Source organism: Cupressus sempervirens, chromosome 8 (assembly GCF_028749045.1).
Source record: "Cupressus sempervirens isolate cs-2001-9-10 chromosome 8, ASM2874904v1, whole genome shotgun sequence".
NCBI lineage: Eukaryota > Viridiplantae > Streptophyta > Pinopsida > Cupressales > Cupressaceae > Cupressus > Cupressus sempervirens.
In genome coordinates this window covers 453,294,748-453,303,959 of record NC_143125.1, presented here as the reverse complement: position 1 = coordinate 453,303,959, position 9,212 = coordinate 453,294,748, and positions in this window count along the sequence as shown.

Sequence of the window (9,212 nt, the reverse complement as noted above, 5' to 3'; positions counted from 1 at the left end):
TTATTGTCTGCATGAAGAGTGTACATCATATTATATAGATATACTTGACTTTTTATGAAGAGTTTAAGGATCAACATGCATAGCATGTAACCAAGGTCTACCGAAAAGAAGGATGTAATTAAGAGGTCCAAGAACAATATGAATGTGAGTATTCAAAATAGTTGGACCTCCTTTGATAGGTAAATTGATTGTGCCTAAATTTTTCTTAGAATCATTATCAAATCCACAAATAGGATTTTTGTTACGTTTGATATGTGAAACATCAATCTTAATTTGTTTGAGCATATCCACACTAAAAATATTAAGCCTAGACCCATTATCAATTAAGGTTCTATGAATAAGGTTGTCATTGACAAGGACAACTACCATAAGAGCATCATAACAATCTTGAATCTCTTTAGGAAGTAAATCATCATGAGTAAACATAATTTGAGATGAGACTGGTATAGAATTCATTCATTAGAAAAACGTATTGATGTTATCTTGATTAGGAGGTAGAGTTAGAAGAGAAGATAAATATTTCTTCAAGGCTTTATGGTATGTGGGAGATATTTCAAGAAGTTCCCAAAGAGAAATCTTGGTGGGGGTATTATGTAATTGAGATAGCAAATCATTTTTAACCCAATATTTTGAGAAAGATGAGGTGGAGGGGAATAACAGGTTGAAAAGGTGGAAGAGAAGTAGTGGGTTGAGGATTATTCCTTGTATGATAGGTGTGAGACACCACATGATAATCCTTCTAATTGGTAAGTTCCCCTTAAGAGTTATGAATGAAAAACCTTTAAGGGTGATGAGAGGTTTATTTAATTACCGGTAGCCCTTGAGAGTGATAATAGATTGAGCTAGATTAACTTGATTAAGATCTTCATTCCCCATAGAATCGTTACTATAAGAGAGAATTAAAGAGATTACCATTATCCTCTTTTTCCAAGGAATTCTTAGAATAGGGATTATGGATGTCCATGAATAAATCATCACTGCTACGAGTGTCAAATGAAGGTAAGGTCACATTGATAAAAAGTATTTATAATGTCTTTCTCTTGCTCGAAAATATCACTAAGAGATGGATACATATCAGGAGAAGGAGAAACATAAAAAATTGTTATGTAGAAAAAAAGGTATCAAACATGTTAAACTCTTTTGTGAGGGAGAGAATAGTCAATAATAGAATCAAGAGTTTCATAAGAAATGGTAACATTATCAATAAAGTGAACAACTTTATCAATAAAGAATACCATAGAGAAATGATCATGAATTGAAGTAAGATTCATTGAGGGGGGAGGATTAAAAGAAGTTATAGGATCGCCCTCAATCAATGCATCCCCATAGTCAAGGCCTATATTATGATGATGGTCAATATTAATTTTCCACTCATCTACATATGGTACATCTAAGTTGATAGGAGGAAGATGTTTTATATCAAAGATAAGGGAATGCTGTTTAGAAAATTCCATAGAAGATTTGTCAACATGAGGAAAAGATAAGTGCATATAGAGTAGATCCAACTGATTATTTTGCAAGATCCCATAAACACTTCAACAATAAAGCATGAAAAGTATATATTTAATGTTGCAAAATTGATGAAGAAGAATGGTCTAGCTAAATGTTATTATTGCAAACAAGAATAGATCTAGATAGACAAAGAAGAGATAAGAAATCTAATGCAAATAAGGGAATAAGGGAGGCCAAAGGATCTAACTCCTAAATCCACAAGGCATTGCAAAAGAAGAGAAATCTTAAGAAGTATTTAAGTCCAAAAGAAAGGGGTAAGCAAATAGGTTCACCAAGAAAAGGTAAACACCTAATGTAAACAATGTAACTCTTATAAGAAAGGGGTTTGAGGTCAAGTTCACCAACATTTTTAGGGGGGAAAGGGGGACACTTTAATAGGATTGTAGGTCTCCACTCTTTCAGGCCACTAAGCCATTCACATATGTATGTGGAGGAAAGAGAGAAATTCCCTAATATGATTCCACTTATAATCCAAATTAGATTAGCTATAATCCAAAGGAAGAAGGGATCCAATACAAAATTTGAATTATGAAGGATAATGCAATACAAGATGATACTCTTTTTGGCCCTTATAGGATAATGTGTATGAAGAATTGAACCAATTGCTAAAATAATGTAGATCTAGATGTTATTTTTATACAAGAATCCCAATTATGATATAGATCTAAGCTATGGAGTTGAAAGGAAATGAAATATGAAACTCACCTTGAAATACATAGGGGAAGATGTATTTTAGCTCCAAAAGTCATGAATTTCTAAATATTCGACTATGAATTCTAGAATGAATCAATGAAAGGAACAAAACCCAGAAATTATTCATCAAGAAGGAAGAAAGGACTGCGACAACCTAATGAAGGACGTCTTTTCACAAAGTTGACATAGTCCAGAAAAATATTGTAACAAAATTGAACTAACCTCTCTAGAAAGATTCCTCAAAGTTATTTCCATGTCTGCATTCAAAATTATGCTATCCTACTCTTGCACACATAAAAACTTGGTTTTTGGGTTTTGGTCAGGGTGGGGGGGTGGGGGGGCTTGCCTTGGTCAAGCCAAAGATTGATGAATCAACATTAAATTGTAAATGTAAATATTCACCTTTCTTGTATAAACCCTTTCTCGGTACAGATTTTGCCTTGTTATATGTCGTAGATGTTGAATTTGGTATGAAGGATGTAAATAATCTCCATAATTATGTAATGAACCCTTTTTGGGGGTCCTCGTTTATTTACAAATTTTCATTTATTTGTATCCCTTTTTCCATATTTTCTCTAATATATTGGAGCCATTCTACAATAACAATATCGGTTACTTGAGAAGTAACTTGATTATAGCCAGGGAAAGATATTCCAAATGCTATGATAATGGAAATGCACCAATGAATTATAATGCAGTAGTGTGATGATGCAATATGCACAAATGACTTGTAATTCTAAAAGCAATGAAATGTAAGCGCACAAAATTATGTAATGGAAAAGGAGATACGTATATATGACTGTAATTTCAAATGCCACGATAGAATACTATGGATAGTTCAGTTCTATCACATTTACAAAAAGATTGCTATATGTACTTGGTAGTATGAACAATATATAGTTCAATATATGTGTAAATTGGCAATCTCTAAATTAGCAATATAAAATATGCACATTATCCTATGAGTTGTCTCTAATATGCAATGTGATGCATGCTGCAAGTTATAAGATGTTTATTTGGTAGGAGAATGCCATCTCTAATTCTTATATTATGGATTATGCAATATTCTATATTTGAGCCAACTTTGATATATCAAATGTGTTGCATGTTCTTTGTTTGGTCTTTTCTCTAATTCGAAATTATAATATTTGCACTTCGATGTAAGTTGCTCTAGGAACTATTTATGCTCTACTCCAACGGAATCTACAAAGGGAGCTTGGTTTACATTTATAGTGCTATTGAGGCCAAGATCATGGATGGTCATGACTATTCATAGTATATCTCCTGATTAGTCACAATGGTTCATGGTGAGTTGACTAATAGACCTTATCCTAATCGGGTGTGATTATGCACTAATTAAGACCTTTGATCTTGAAGTATGATATAGTATATACTCAATCCATTTCAATATATTGAGGATGTAAACAATATGATCGGCTTGATGAATAGGTCATATACTCGATCATAGGGATAATTTGAGCATACAGATTTAGTAAACTTAACTTGTATGGGGTTCAATTAGGTGGAAGATTCCTCCAATAACAATGGTTCTGGTTTGGCACATGTATTTGACATGATATTGAGTCTAACCAATGCTACATATATCAACACTTTTAATATCATTAGAAGTATTATATTATCAATTTGACTAACGGTAATGGTATATTAACATTACTGATTGATTTATATTGATAAGAGTTATTCGTGAGTATGATACAATCAATTACTGATTCATTAGTTATTGTTACTTTTAACAATAACAATAATAATTGTATATTGATTAGTTATATATTAATTAATCATATGTATTATATTGATTAATGATGTTAATTAATATTATTTTACTTACTAAAAAATTAGTTATATAATTATATTTGAAGTGACTTTTTATATTATATTATACAATGTTAATTATTATTAAATTAATTAATTATTATCATTAAATAATTAAATTAATATATTATTAGTTAATTATTATTTGTGAACTGTCTCATATAGAATTTAAACTTATTCATGTCACTTATGAATTATTTACAAATATGTCTTATTATTTACATATTTTAAATATGATTAGGATCAATTATTAATGTTATATTTACTATATTAATTAGTAATATATTTTTATTCTGCATACTAATTAGGGCTCGTGACAAATTGAAATGTATATACCATAACAAAATCATGTATCTATGGATGTAAATGTGAATCAATGAAGAACATAATGAATTCTTCAATGTAGATCTCCTCCCTTGATGACCAACAATGTGATATATCTTGAAGAGGAAATGCCCATAAAGAATCCTTGAATGCTTGAAGAAAACTTTCTTGTTTTCTTTCTTGCTTTCTTGAATTCTTGAACTCCTTTCCTTGAATGCTTGATAATTTTTGAAAGCTTGATGTGATTTGATGTGAAAAGAAATCCTTGAAGTCCCCTTACATATGAGTTTTTAGGAAAAAATTTTGACCACAAAGCACAATAAAACTAATTAAACCCCCAAGTCCTTTTGGTGGGGTCAACCTAGTCCATAATAGGTCAACCTAGGTTAACCTAGTCCTAGAGATCAAGTTAGGGGAGCCACAAAAAGAGTAGGTAGTTACAAGAAGAAATAGAGGAGAAAATGGAAGAAGATAGGGAAAAGAGGACATCGAGCACAAGTCCATCCATGGTACAAGAAGTTAGTAAAGGATGGGTTCTAAAAGGTCTTAAAATACAAGTGCATCCATTTTAAGATGGTATAACACCCACCTCTCATAGCACCATCAAAATTCGATTTCAACATGAGAGAGTGGGGGTCACACAAGAAACCAAGCCATTATAAGGAACATTGATTCCAACCGCATTACAAGGGTTAATACAATGTATTTGAAGATATACTAAATCAAGGAAAAACATATCTCTAGTTACCAAGGCATCCACACACATGAACTACACAAGGGTTACTAACCACTCAAATCCATAAGCAACAACTCACAACATGGTCTTGTATGCTTGGATAAGGTTCTCACCCAGGGGTATCATTCATTCCTAAAAGGTATACAGAACCAAAAGATTCACTTCCTTCTACTCCCATTACTTAAGTCATATCTCTCAGATCAAAAATTTCATCCTAGGTAGATAGTCAAGCAATAAGATATAACGAGCTCACAAGGAGACACTTGTACTCACACAACACAACAACAACAATAACCATATGGGCAACCTATACACAAAGATCCCAATGTTTGAAAATGAGCTCTAATACCATATGTAATGACCTACCTGGAGATCCTTGGAAACAAGGATAAGAAAATACAAACATTATTTTTAGATAAGCATAGATACATGCAACTAAAAATATAAAAGAGATCCCAATGGAAGACAAATAACCAACCCACCAAAGATCCCCAAGTGTTCATCACTTACAAATACAACATTATCCATCTACATCAATTAATCATACAAGGTTCATTTGAAGATAAAATCTAACATTATAATCAACATTCATTTTAAAGTCCAAATCCAAAAGTTTCTAAGTGTTTAATCCACACAAGTCAATTTACTATTACCTATGTTAAGAGGATATCTAAAACTGACATTTGAATCCTATGCATCCCATAGGAGAATTGTCAAGGTCTAGGGACCAAGAACTCCCAAATGGGTATTCAAATCATCTAGTGGCATTCAATGGACAAGTTGGGAATCACACCTGTTTGGACATATAGGTCTCTTAAGAAATTCTAGGTGCCATTTCTTAGTACTGCCAAGAGACACTTCTCAACTAGATGATATTACACTTCTCAACCAGGAAATATTTCTCATAATAGCCAGTGATATTTCTCAGTACTATGGGTTGATATATTACCAGTATCATCCATTTTTTTGTCCTAAGGTCACCCGAGCTAAAACTAGAATTGAAAAGCTAACTTTGGAGATGAAAAGGGTTAGAACAATGGGGGGTACTGTAACCACCAAAGTCAAGGAACAAACACTCAAGAGAAACAATAAGCATAAAGAGGGTCAAAAAACCTCACATAATATCATTCTATTCTAATCCATGATAATCAACATCCTCATAAAAACATGTATATAAGAAACATCTAAATGAAGGGAAAACACAAGCATAAGATGCAGCCAAACTAAATCAACCTTGCTCATTTCCTCCCAACCATAATGGCATCATGAGACCTCAAGGGTCCTAACCATATCCCCAAGCATGAAATCTCAATTAGCCAACAAGATTGTTGGTTTTACCTTATAAGTTCTACCTTACCAATAACAACCATATATGTCATTAGTGAAACATGCAACATCCAACATGTTCATCTATCAATCGCATCGCTAATCCATATCAATGGTAAGTAACATCAATTAAGCAATAATATCCTACATCATGATAAAGGAATGCAATGAGTAAACATATTAAGCATCATCTAAAACATGATATCGTGTATCAAAGGTAAAATATAAATAACAAGGAAGCATACTCTAGATATATCGAAAGCCCAAGTGAACATCAACTATGGCCTCTAGACTAGAAGAAAACTATCTTTGTACATCAATCCCTAGTAGTGGTATAGGTAGATATGCCTCTCAACCATGTGGTACCCACACGCCCACACACATTGTGTTGATGTAGATAATGACTGAACCACTATCACATATGGAAATCACCCATGAATAACACACACACCAATCAAGGATATGATACCAACATCTATATGATCATGAAGATAATGCAATGCATCAAGTCATTGGTCAAACCCACTAAGGATACTATATAGGGACTCAATTGTATTGTAGTTCGCTTGGCATCAAGAAATCCAGGAGCTATATGTGGTGTAGAAACAACTCCCTTGGGAGGCCATCACACTGTGCCCTTGAACTAACTTCTACAAAAGACTAGCAACTGTAGAGGCACCACACCCTTGAAATGACTCCGTTAGGACACTTGACAATTATGCATGTCTTCACCTATCTTATTGAGTTTTATTACCCATTAGTTAAATGTTATCACTTATTAGAACCTCTTCACATTACCTTGTTGGCCCTTCTTGATCATGGTACATGAGAGAAGCCACTCCATTGCCTATGCTGCATACTCATTCTCCTTAGATGATCAGTGCCTGCAGGCAATGCGAGTTCCCAACCCAATCCCCAATGAACAATCCATCAATCGGCTTATATCTGGGAATTCAAGTCTCACAAGATCCTATCACATGCATTGTGCACATGCTCGTGTGTGGGCACCACCAACTTCATAAATAAAATCAAGTAAAAACAATTCAAGGGTTGGATATGAGAAAAATGTAACAAATGGCACAAGTATAACAATATCACTCAACTAACCCAAATCTAGGAGTATGGATTTGACATGAATCCTAATAATACCATAAATCACCAAGTGTCAAAAACTCACTTAACTGACTTAAATCTAGGAGTGGGGACTCAACACAAATCCAAATGTCCATGAAATAATAGCATAACATGCAAGGAAACATGGAATACAATCCATTTCCATAATCCACAAGAAACTGCCAAAACTCTCAACAAGATATGAGCGACAAACAAAATGAGGTAAGAATAAAAGCTCCAATCTCAAACTTCTCAAATAATAATGAAATTGAAACTCCAACTCTAGAATATAGTCATGAGACCAAGGGTCTAATAAAATTTTCTAAAAAAGCTCAAATTAACATTTTGACAAATCTAACAAAAGACACAAGTTCACAAAAATCAATATGAAGGCACGACTTTGGGTTAGAAAATAAAATACCTTGGAATGTCCTATAACCATTCCCATTCCATGACCTCTATTTTTGAGGAAAGGGCTACAAGATCAATCTCTAATTAAGCCAAACTAAGAAATTGGTGAAACCCAGAAGCAATGCAAAATGAGACAATGCCAAAAATACCCAAAAATCAAACATCAAATAAATTGACAAAATTAAAACCCATTGGTCTAAATTCACTCAACTTTATACTTTTCAAATAAAATCTTGGATCTAAACACTTTAAAAAAATCCATTAGCATAATAGTAGGAAAACTTACAAAACCCACATGGTGAAAAGGTAAAATACTCACACCTTCCCAACTAGGTCAAATGAAAGCATGAAAAAAGGGGGGACACTAGTTCTCATCCTCTAATCAAATAGCAATAAGACACAAAATTTAAAACAAAGTAAAACCATAAAAACAAGAAGGCCCTACCTCACAATCAAAATAGCTAAAATGGGAAATGAAGCCACAAAACAACGGGCTTGGAATATGTGTTGAAACACCTGATATAATAAGACGTCTCAACTATGAATCCAATGAGAGTGACCTCGTGACGATGTATCAAACCAATCTCTCCCAGTGAGTAAATGAAGAAAACAACTATGAAGAAGGTTTGGCAATTTTCTCTCCATAGCAAGAAATAACAAAGTAAAAATGAACAATAAAGTTCTTTTTTGCCAATATAAGCACTTTTCTAAAGTGGCTTATAAATTAGGTTATTCAAAATCACTTAATATTTAATTGGCTCCTTTTCCCAAATTAAATCAATTAATTCCAACTATTTGGTTTTAAACTACAATAACTTAGCCAACAAGTAAATCAAATAATGAAAAACCCTTTAACCTATTTAATTAACAATTAATTATCATTTTTGTGACCACTATGGATTCCTAAATGCATAGACACACTTATGGGTCTAGACACATATGTATAATGAATCCATATTTACCAATTTCCAGAGGGTTAAAATAATCAATAAAGAGATACATCATCTATATAGGGATGATATTAACTCAACATGAAAGGTTAAAATCACTAACTCCATGTGCTTCTTCCAGGGATCAATAAGGCTTGCATAACAAATGAACATAATCAAGTGTAGATGCACAATATATAATAGTTGAAGCAACAATTATGCAAATTTATGTAATAAAGCATCTAATTAAATATTCATTTAAATAACTCATTTTCTAATTATTTTAAGTATTTAATAATGAAAGTATTAACCAAATATTCAACAGTGTAAAAATG